Here is a 12,113-nt window from a genome sequence, read left to right as displayed (position 1 = left end):
TACTAAAATTTAATGGACTGAAAACTGCATACCAAGATTTTTCTAAAGACTCGCATTAAAAATTTTGAAATTTTTGTCAAACTGCAGAATTTTTATACAAAGTTTGAAATAAGAATGCATATGGTCTTTGTTGTGTAACCAGCTAGGCTATAATAAAAAAAAAACAGCAGATAATGGTTGTTTTCTTTTATTTTTTCTTTTTGGTTATTTCGTAGTTTTTTCTCTGGTTGGGTTGTTTTTTTCTGTTTTTCCTAGTTTTTTCTCGGGTTGGGTTGTTTTTTTTTCTGTTTAATTAGAAATTAGCAAATTTTTTCTTTAATAAAAGTATTATTGCATAGGTACTGAATGCCAAAAATGAATAAATGTATTTTTCAAATTCCTATTTTAATGTAACGGGTTTTACATGCACATATAAAAAGTAAATATGTTATTGAAAGCATTACTATTTCAATAATTTTTGTTTTCCGAAATAGCAGCTATAACTTCTACCAAAATGTATGTAAATTAATGTTTTTCCACAAAATTTTGATTGAAAAAATCGGCCTCAAGCTCAATAAAATGGTTGATATTTTTTTTTTGTAATAAGTTTTGGTTTTTGTAAGAGGTATGTAAGTGGATAACAAATTTGTTTTTTTTTAATTTGGTTTTTTTTCAGAATTCGGTTGGTTATTTTTTTAACAAGTGGCAACCGTGCATACATAGCCATATATACGTGCATATATATGTTAATTTCGGCAGGTTGTGGAAAATCGCGATTGAAGTTTGGAATGCAATTTCTCAAAAACGCGAAGATAGATTTTCTCCAGTCTCTGAAAATGTTACTAGTTCACAAAATTCTTAAATTATTTAATGTTTATTGCTAATTAATTTTGAGTTTATGAAAGATTTTCTTTGGTAAAATTTTGTCGTAAGCGTCATTTCGCCACGATTTGGCAGCCACTTTGTATGAAATACGACAAAATGTGATCAAAATTTATACTAAATTAACGACACTTTTTACTCAATATCTCGGAAACTAAAGGAGATTAAAAAAAATGGATAACGCCAGTTTTAAGATATTGATTAGTTTAATATGACTGGAACACTAACTAAATTTTTACTAGCTTATCGAAAAAAATTTAGTGAATATCTCTGAAAATAAAGGAGATATCTAAAAACTGATAACACCAATCGAAAGACCTTATTTCTAAATATATAACTGCATCGAGAACTAAAAATCGTCAAAATTGCGCTTACGGCAATCTTTTACGCAGGCGACGATATGTGTATGTATATCAGCGTCGGTTTCCGTACACATATACATATTTGAAGGTGATTAATTCCGATAAGTACTGTACATACGTAGCTTTTCAGGTATTTGTGTTAACATGTGTGCATATAAAAATACATAGGTACTTGTCTTAACGAATACGTACACAATTTGTGTGACTTTCTAAATGAGGTTCATAAGAACCTGCAGCTAAGACCAGACGGTATTTTAAAGAGGTTGAAAAATAAATACCTGAAACTTCCAATAAATATGAGTACATTTCTTTATTCGCTTGTACATACATTAGGGTGGCTCTTATTATAAGACTTTTTTTTTTGAAAACGCTGATAATTTTTCATCCACGAATATTTAGGCCCAATGTCACTCGGGCAATACATAAAAATATTAAAGAAAAATTCATTTGTTTGTGGCAAATAAATATGTATGTACATTAGGGTGGTCCAAAAAGAGTAAAGTCGAAATTTTAATGCTCTCACCCCTTAGGATTTTTCTATGTCGAGAAAAATATACCCCTATTTTTTAATTTCAAATCAAAAAATATTTAGAGGTCGCCCAAAGCGCTCAAAGTTTTCAATGTATTTTATAAGGGGAAAAACTACTTTTCTTGAAAATCAATATTTTTCGATCAGAAAACTCTGATTCTCTTCTGATACGATAGCTCGTATATACAAGAAATATTTTCAATATAAATATAATTAAATTTTTATTAAATGCTTTCACATTTGTATACATTAAGCAAATTTGCATAACATAGTAATAAATGCATAAATATGTAAAACTAAGTATTTGTCGAGGCAGATTATCATAAAACGAATGGAAATGTTTGTGTATACATATGCGATCAAATAAAATAGTATAACCTATCTAGTGTAAGTAAGTGGTGCATACATACATATGTATGTATGTATGTATGTATGTTTTAATTGGTTTATAATTATTTTTTTACATCGAAATCAAAGCACACTCATCCAATTCGCCTGCGATCAAAAACAGTTATAAGGAAATAAGCGTTTACCGTTTTTTTTTCAGAGTATTTCTAGCAAGGAATGAAACCGATTCAAAATAACGTTCCGGTTTGGGTTTCGGTTTTGCCAAGTGTTTCAGTTTCGGTTTTGGTTTCGTTCTTCAAAATTTATTTCGGTTTTGGTTTCGGTTTCGTTCCGGTTTCGGTTTTTCACAGAAATTTTGTTGATATTATTTAAATCACAATGTCTTAAACGTTGAGGAAAGAAAATTGAAAATTACAGTTCACTGATAATATCAACACTAGGTTCTTTCCCTAACAATCCGGACCGGATTTGGTAATTAGAGAATAAGAGAAACATTTTTTTTTTTCAAAAATGGAACAAAGTCCAGAAGTACGGGAACGCAAAAACCACATTTCGTGCCCACAAGTCGAGAAACAGCTGATTCACGTTGTTCTTGTTTTTGTCTTATACCATGTTCTGACCGACATCGGAAACATGTTTTCGTTGCTAAAACTGGTTTTCGACCTAAAACTTGTGTTTTCGTCCATATAAAATCTGTCAAACGAAAACCAGTTTTCGCTGAAAACTACACAGATACACAGCAACAACGTCATCACCAGATTCACTTAAATGTTTCCTTTTTGCTGTAAAACTAAAGGTGTATGAAAACTAAAATATAATTGTTATTTTCGTCATATATTTACTACATAATAATGAAACCCCTTCATTTCTGTGTCCTTTACAACTATACACGTGAAAATGAAAATCAAAATGACTTCTTCCAAATAACCGATGCCAGATCGGAGATTTAATTTATTAGGCACCATTTTAGTAGCTTTTTGCGAAAAGTTACCTTGACATACTTATTTACTACTTAACAAGAATTTTAGCAAAATATTGCTGATTTTGGTTAAATAAATCATTTATTTCAAAGAAATTTTTGATTTATTATTTTTGTAAATTTCTGGAAACCGATTGAAACTTGTGATTGAAATGGTTTCGGTATCGTTCCTTTTCAGGTTAAGATAACGGTTACGGTTTCGGTTTCGGTTTTGAAAAACGAAACGGTTTTAAACGGTTACGGTTTCGGTTTGGGTTTCGGTTTCATTCCTTGATTTCTAGTACTGAGGTCACATAGCTGTGTTTGGTCACTTCTAAACCAAAAGATATATAAGAGAACGGTAAATGCATTAATGTGGGCAATAGATAGTGTTAATAAAATATACAATAAACAAAATTTACAAAAAAATCACATAACTGTTTTTGTTGGCGCAGCGACGATATGTACGTTCATGGGGCAGATACCACTGTCATTGAATTTTATTCAAACAAAAACTTATGAGGAGGAATGTAATTTACTAGCCGAATGACAATATTTAAGGGTACACATTTAAGGTACATTTTCAGGTATCTCCCAAAGGATAATTACAAATGCTTGAAAAAGCTAGATCGATAATTAAGAACTACACTAATGTACACACATACATACATACTTATAAAGAACCAACATACAATTGTATACTTGTCCAAACAATTTGAATGTGGACACTTACCTACATACACTTACGGTCAAAATAATAGATATTGTTTGCAACTTATGTTTATTTATTTATTTTTACATGTTACATACATACATATCTTATATTCAATACCTGCACTTTTCACAAAAATGAGATTCTGATATAAAAAGTGGAAATCCATCTTTACACAAAGTTCACAAAACATTAATCAAATTTAAAGAAATGGTCATCAAAATTTCAAACTGTTTATTTATTTTTTGAAAATGTGCAAGCATGCATTTTGTAGCTCATTCATTTAGACATCAACATTTGTTTTTGTATCGAAGAAAATGGGAAACAACCTCGACAAAAAATGCTCAACAAATTTTTAACGAATTGAAACTTGCACTTTATTATATGATATGTACTAAACTTGAACATTTTCTAAAGAGTATGAAATTTTACAATTTCTTGAAATTTGATAAAATTTTGTATAAGTTTTGCAATTTCTATTTGTGTGGTTTCTGTTATGGATGGAACTATATTAAAAAATAAATAAATAAACATAAGTTGCAAACAATATCATTCTGAATTTTGGTCGTATTATTTTGACCATAAGTGTACATACATATGCATTTATGACGCGCCAAGCTACATACATATGTACAATTTTTCACATCCATATAAAGGTAACAACACGCCATCTCAGTACATACATACATATGTACTTAATAAAATACCTGCTTTAATTTCTTATTATGGCGCTTGACAAAAATTTCAAAGTAGTGCTGTGCTCGGAAAGAAACAGCAATTTTCAATAAATAAGAATGCATAACTTTATTTTCATTTACAAATAAGTTTAGTTCCATTAGCAAAAGTGGGAAATTAAAAATCAGACAGAGGCCTTCAATGTAGCTTCCTCCACATCCACGAGCAGTACTATCTTCGGTTCGACACAATTGAGCACGAAATCACCTTGAAAATAGTCACCGCTGGCATTGAATTTTTTTTTTCAAAACTCTTCCTTGACAACGAAAATGTTTTTGAGCAGAAACTTGCATTATGTAGATACATACATATATACGTATGTTTGTACGTGTTTTTTTTTTAATTCATACTGACATTTGTTATTATTCGACCGCATAAAAAGTATAATAAACATAAATGTGGAAAATGAAGACAAATCAGGCGTATTCTAGTATTAAATATCAAGTCTCTTATATGTTTTTATTAATCACTCACGTAAATACCGCAGCATTTAAATGTTTTCATTAAACTATACACCGACCTATAAAATATGGAATTTTGGTTTTTGAACGGAGTAAGTACATACATACATACATATTCAAAAAACTTTTTTTTTGGAAATTCATAAACGCTACCTCATATTATTGTTATTTGTGATAAAAAATGAGAAACGTGTTTTTTTATTAAAAAAAAAAAAGTTTTTTAGAGGTCGCGCTGGTCGGTTTTTTATAAAAACGCTAATGTTCTCAATTTTTTTATTTTCTTGACATGTTAAAATGCAGTTAAAAATTTGTTTTTTTATATATAATTATCTGGTATTATTGGGGAACATTCCCTTAATTACATACCTGTTTTGCGCAGTTAGAATGGGCCTAGTGCCCGAAAATATCCTCTCGAAAAGAGACTAGTAAAATTAAAACGTTGATACTGAACGATTTACGCATTGTCATGGGTTGGAACTTGTTACCAGGGGGTCTCTGGGGTTGCTAATTAGGTATCTGAAGTAATTTTTTCGAAATTCAAAATGGCGCATCCAAAATGGCGGTCCATTAAAAAAAAAATTATTGGATTTGTTCGAAACCCGGCACTCGAGAGTTTTTGTGGTCGCCGATTACGAATCTGAAGACAATTTTTTTAAATTCAAAATGGCGGATCCAATATGGCGATGAAATAAAAAAAAAGTTCTAAAATTAAAACGTTGATACTGAACGTTTTAAACATTGTCAAGGGTTAAAACACGCTTCCAGTGGGTTTCTGGGGTTGCTGATTACGAATCTGATGTCAGATTTTCAAAATTCAAAATGGCGGTTAAGAGTTTCAAACAAATCCAATCATTTTTTTTAAGTTGGTCGCCATTTTGGATCTGATTTTTGAAATGAGCAATTCGAACTACGTATTTTAATATTTTTAGAGTCAGTGGTTGAATTTTTGTACTGATTGGGTTAAGAAAGCTTTATTTTAAAATCGTGATATTAAATGCCCTTCACCATGAAACGGCAACAATTTTGAGTGGTTATTGCGTTTTAGACTACGACTAATAAAGCTCTTGAGCGGATATTGTGAAAGGTTGGACTATATCCACCTTAAAAATTACTGTTTTCTCACGTACCATATACCGTTTATGCTAGATGAATGTACAATTTAGAGATCTTCGAGTATTTTCAAAAAAACAATCAACTTTTTCAAAAGATAAGATTTTTAATGCAAGTTTCTTCGAAACTATAATAACCCAGTCATGTCTTAACTGATTTTCAGGATATCTGGTCAAAACATGACTATCTACATACGTTTTGTGAAATGAATTTCCAGAGGTCCGTGTCGTAAACGGGCACAGATCTTCATTAAGATTCCTCTTTTTCTCGTAAGATAACATTGCTACATATTTGAAAACTCTTAACTAAACACTTAAACTTGAACAGTATACATTTTGCTTACTGAAAGTCAGTTTTTATTAATAAGTACCTATTACTATCTACAAATTTAGATAAGCCACCGTTACAGTTGCATAAATACTACGTATAGTCATGTGAAAAATGATAGGCTCACGATATTTTGACCAGTTTCGGATATTATTCGTTTGTTTGTTTAAATTTATTTATTTTTTTTATAAAAATGCAGTTCAGAATCTAAGAACACTAAAATTGTCTGGAAAAAAATCTAAGCATGCAGTTTATAGCCCATTCAATTTTAGCTGAATAAAAAACAAGTTTCAATTGGCTAATAAATCGCATTGATTTTTGATAATTTTTTTCCTGACGGTGTCACGCATTTTCCTTTTTTTTTTTTTGTATTGAAGAAAATAGCACCATTCGCAAAACCAATTATCAAAAATTAACGCAAATTATATTATAAGTGGCACTTTCTTAGTAAAAAGTTTGTTGTTGTTGTAAAATTTTGTTGCTTTCTAAATTTTCTGCAAAGATTGAAATTTGTACTTATATGGTTTTCGTTAGATAGTGAGCTGTATTTTTATAAACCATTTACTTACTAAATATTCTAGAGAATTCAATATTCTGAACGGGCATAAATATGAAAATCACTGTATAAATACATATTGTATGTACATACAAATTTATCAAAATGGCATTTATTGTGTAAATTAGAAGACGGGGGTAAGGTACTATCTCAGAATTTGATTGAAAAACGCCCTATCTGAGAATTCGGTTCAAAAACGCCCTATCTCAGCTGAAAATACATTGAAAATGTGCTGAGATGGGGCGCTTTTGAATCGGCAGCTGAAATAGGGCGTTCTTCAACAAAATTCTGAAATAGGGCGTTCCTGAAAACTTTTCTGAGATAGGGCGTTTTCGAACTGGCTGCCGAGATATGTAGGTCGATCTTCCTCTCAGGTATCAATATACAGAAACAATAAATAAAGGTGGAATTACATATTATGGAATTGGCAGCCTTTAGATGCGTGTATATATAATTTTTTATTTGCCTTGCGTATGCAGTTTGGACAAATTTAAAAATGGTTAAACTTTTGTTGTGTTACACTGTGCGACACTAAACCTGGGAAGTTATGTATATTTTCTCGTAGGTCTTTTCAAGTAAAAAAGGATTGGAATATGAAATTTGCCAAACACCCCCAAAATCTTGATTTACCGTTCAATATAATAGATATAGACAATTGTATGCAAAAGTTGAAAAAGGTGAAAAAAGTAAAAAAAAAAATGTGTTTGCTGGGTAAATACACACAGATCTCTTAACGTTTCTTTATTCACATATATATTGTTCGAAAGGCCAAAGTTTCTTCTTTTTAAACCCGAGAATAAACCGAAACTCGGTTCATAATGAACTAAGTCACAGGCTTATAAGTGCGCAAAAGTACGAAAACCCGGTTTTAGCGGTAAATCAAGATTTTAGGGATGTTAGGCAAATTTCATATTTCGATTCTGGTTTTAATCGAAAAGACCTACCAGAAAATATATATAACTTCCCAGGTATTTCTACTTTATGCTTTTTTGTAGCACTGCCATATAGCCATATAAATACATACATATGTATATTTACATACATACTTAAGGGAGTAGATATTTTATGTTCTAATGCTGTAGACGCAGATAGAAAAACATTACTGACCTTTTCAGACACAACTGCATCATTCCAATGTACTGAGAGCACCTTAATGTTCTATTATTTTGTTGGTATTCCTTTATACTTTCGAGTGTTTGTATACTGTTAGCTTTTGCTGTGAATGTATGTATTTAGTTTTCCACCATATTCGTTTACTGCGCGAATTTATCTTCGCCTATCTGGCTTCTGCGAAAGAGAATCACTACTGATGTTATGTACATATTATGTAGACGAAATATGGTTGCAGCGGTGTACTAAAGGCACCGGAAAGGTTAGTGAAGAAGTTCGTTGAGTTCTATTACGTTCCTTGAATGCTTTACGTAGATATTTTGCATTTCGATTCTTTTTCGGGTGCTGCTAACGCACACGCACAACCACTTGTATAAGTATATGTCTATATGTACATATGTATATTATTTCTCGCGGGTTAAAGTGTTAGGAGAGCATACGAAGCCACCCTTCGTGGGCGGAAAATGAAATAAAGGAATCAGTAAAGGAGAACGATTTGAAAGGTAAAGAAAATCTGGAATGCGAGCTCGTTTTATGTGAAACCGAGAAACTTTTGCGATAAAGCTCTCTCTACCACTATCACTATGTGTACACCGACACTCTTAGCTTTGGGAACTATGTATAAAAGGACATTTTTTCTGTGCTTATTGATCTTATTCCGTTCTTAGTGTTATTTCATTTACGCGTCTGCTATGTAATGAATTTCGTTGATTTTAACTGTTAGTCGGTTTCAACACATACATACATACATATGTACATACATACAAACCTTCTTCACTAGACATTTTTGCACACATTTTCTAAATCACAACAGCACACTTATTTCTCACTTTCGAAAAATAATTTAAACTGAAATATGTACATATGTTGTATAAAAAGGCGTTAGCATTATTTTGTCGCAATTCTCTGTTTACACTTCACACATATCCGGTCCGGTCCGATCCGGTTTGCCTTTAGCTATTGGCAGTTGGTACAAGTATTCGCCTTGTTTCAAGCACAGCGTTACTTCGTTTGGAATTTTTTGATTCCCTCACATTTATCGGTTAAAGCTTCCACACTGGATTTAGAAATTTTCTTTTTCAACGGGTTACTTTCTTTACATCCATTCATATGTACATACATATTTACATACAGACGAACTTATGCTTCGTTGTCGGAAGGAGACACGAGCGTGCACTAGCACTAACACTGTTATCACTATTCTCTTTTACTTTTGCATGATTCCTTTATGGTAATTTGTATATGATTACTTTTTAGTTACTCTCTGTATAATATCATTCGTTGTTGAGGTTTTTGGTGCTATAGATTCATCAGAATCAACGAACATGCATACATACATATGGTGTTATTTTCGATGGGCGGCCCTCGAAGAATTTTGATGCCAAAGTGAAATTCTGTAAAAAATGAGAAAGAATATCATATTAAGATTAAATGTACATTACTAAAGCAGGACTTTCCGCTTTAGTCTTTAAACGAAAACTGCGATATTCATACATACATATGTATGTATGTATGTATGTAAATATGTATGTATGTATGTATGTATGTATGAATAAAATGTTGTTGGCTATTACGGAGCGGATTGCGCTCATTTGGGTCATGCGAGATATGTCTTGCTGCAATTATCGAATGGCTATAAGCCACCTATGGTTCAATTTTGGTCGAAAAGAACGTTTGACAACATATCCAAATAGCAACAATTCCTAAAACAACAAAACAGTAGCAAGTAGCAGCAGCAATTTAAAATTACAACAAGCACTTTGGCCAATACACATTTAGAACAGCCGAGTTATGCCATAATAAATATGCTGTATTTGCCTTCTTTGCTTGATACATATGTGTTGGTTGAATAGCTCGCTATTGCTGGGCTTAGCCAATTGATTGGACTGCGACTCTGCAGTCTTCTGCAGTCACAACTAGATCTACAGCGACAGCGACAGCTACAACGGCTTTGCCTGGTCCAGCACATCAGATTTGCTTCTGACGAGAGCGCATACTTTTGCTGCTAGCTATTGGCACAGCCATATGCCTTTGTCGATTTTTTTATTCTTCTCTTCTTTTCCATGCTGCTGCAATTGCCAGGTTTGTTGTTTTGGCACCAATTTTTTGCATTACGTATGTACGTACTTATGTACGTGTATTAACTGCGATACGATGTTGTCCAGTTGTTTGCTGCTGTCGTTTTGCTGTTCAGGATTTATCGTTATTGCCGTTGCTGCCTTTCCACCGCTCCGGCAGTTATTTGTATTGTTGCTGTTGTGCCTTACTGACGGAATCTGACCATCAGGGGAATTTTTATGTGTGGTTGAAAACCGGTTCTTACTTTTCTCTATGTGGTTGTTGTTGCTTTCGCCGTTGTGCTACTCTGGTCACTATTTTGTAGTTATAGTGATTTGCTGATTTGATTTGCAATATTTGATAATTATTTTGAACTTAAGCGAGTATGTACTACTTTTATGCCTCATTACATATATCCAAATATATATATGCATAGGTACATAAATATTATACATACATACATACATACTCAGTATATATGTACATACGATTTTTTCATTCACGGCTTGTACACAGATTCAAGTTTTTAACTTTATCATTACCATTTTATTGTTTAGATAATTACGTTGATTTTTTGATGATTCTGCTGCTGCCTTTTTGCAGGAAATTAATTTCAAACGAAGCGAACATTTCAAAGCAGCATTTATCTCTCCCACATAAATCTATTATTCCCATATACAAGAACGGAAATGGTCTTAACGTCCGGTACAAAACCAGCTACAACGATATCTGAAAACGAACTAAAATCGAAACATTCAAATCATATCCCATGAACTCCAAAAGCAGGTATTTGCTTACAAGTGTAAACTACACGAAGGTGGCATGTGCAGTCGCGAGAAAGAGCGAGTGTGTAAGAGTTGATAGCACAATGGAGTCCCCAATTCCATACAATTCAAAATTGTTCAGTGAGCAGCAATGAGTAATCTAGAGAACACAAGTTCATAACAAATATGTGCTGAATGGAGCTGTTTGGCTCAAATAGTGGGAACTATCAATTTGAACTGTTTGTACGGGTGGTTGTTGTCTAAGTGTTCTCTTAGGGAACAGTTTCCAAAGAATGATAAAAGAGCGGACAGTGACAGTGTGTTTTATATGTAAATAGCGAAGAAAGCTAACTTCTTTCAAGCAATTGGAAGTCTATGATACACCAACATACACATATGTATGTATTGTATGCCCATATGTAATACATGCACAGGTACATATTTCTTAAACACTTTATGTTATGGCACCTCAAAAGCCTTGTTTGAGTCTTTGAAGCGTTATACGAACTGTAACCTGTATCTATAGTTCAAATCGAGTTTTATACATGTGTACATTCATATGTATGGTTGTCTCTTCCCTGTCGATGTATTTACTTACATAAAGTGAGTCTTCATTTTCCATTGAAGTCTTCTGATTCTCACCGAATTTTTGCTGAATTGTCTTATCGCAGGTGGGTGTTGTTGCTTTCCCATTCTTTTCCTGGGGTTTTCCATTACTTATTATCTTTTCTATTCTCAGGTTTTGTTTATCAATTTCTTACATAGTTGTTTCAATTCTAGAATGTTCCACAGTTATTTCCTATACTTTTTCAGTTGTCTCTTAACAGCCATTGGAATGTATGCCGTGTGGGCAGTGGTTATTTCTCAGCTTGTAACAAGATCCCGGTTTGAAATTAGTATGCTCTGATGGCGTCGCTTTTATGAAGTATAGCGTATTTAGGAGCTTACACATATTTCATATACACATGCGTACTTAAACATTTGTATGTTTGCACACCTTGTAGTAAAAATTTCTACTTCCGAACCAGTTTAATACCAGTTTGATTTGGAGTAGAACTCCACACCAGGTTTTTCAAGAGTTCGGCGCATTTCAGGTTTTGAGTGTGCCTCCAACTAAAGTAAGGTTGGACTCTTTCAGATCAAACATCTGTTTATTTAATGTTTATTGATTTTTGTATATGTACTTACATACTTACATAACCAGTCGGCAAAATGGGGAGCA

At 32.6% G+C, this 12,113-nt stretch overlaps 2 protein-coding genes across 14 annotated transcripts in view; one reads left to right on the top strand and one right to left on the bottom strand.

The window, feature by feature from the left end:
• The window catches only part of Prosap (SH3 and multiple ankyrin repeat domains prosap), a 76,480-nt gene extending 65,619 nt beyond the window's left edge, over window positions 1-10,861 (bottom strand). For 8 of the 13 annotated variants that reach the window (XM_017616193.1, XM_017616224.1, XM_017616207.1 and 5 more), the window contains exons 1-2: window positions 10,670-10,861; window positions 8,067-9,463 (exon numbers count right to left, since the gene is read on the bottom strand). The gene's annotated coding sequence lies outside the window, so the exon portion shown is untranslated. The remainder of the gene's footprint in view (window positions 1-8,066; window positions 9,464-10,669) is intronic. The other 5 variants (XM_017616157.1, XM_017616164.1, XM_017616180.1 and 2 more) reach the window with 5 other exon arrangements.
• Window positions 1-12,113, top strand: part of LOC108363256 (uncharacterized) — a 175,805-nt gene that overhangs the window by 70,591 nt on the left and 93,101 nt on the right. The gene's annotated exons all lie outside the window — the stretch shown is intronic.

Source organism: Rhagoletis zephyria, unplaced genomic scaffold (genome assembly GCF_001687245.7).
Source record: "Rhagoletis zephyria isolate East Lansing unplaced genomic scaffold, Rhagoletis_zephyria_1.1 Rzeph_scaffold_00025, whole genome shotgun sequence".
Classification (NCBI taxonomy): domain Eukaryota; kingdom Metazoa; phylum Arthropoda; class Insecta; order Diptera; family Tephritidae; genus Rhagoletis; species Rhagoletis zephyria.
Note: the sequence above shows the minus strand (reverse complement) of the source record. Positions and strands in the feature narration are given on the sequence as shown.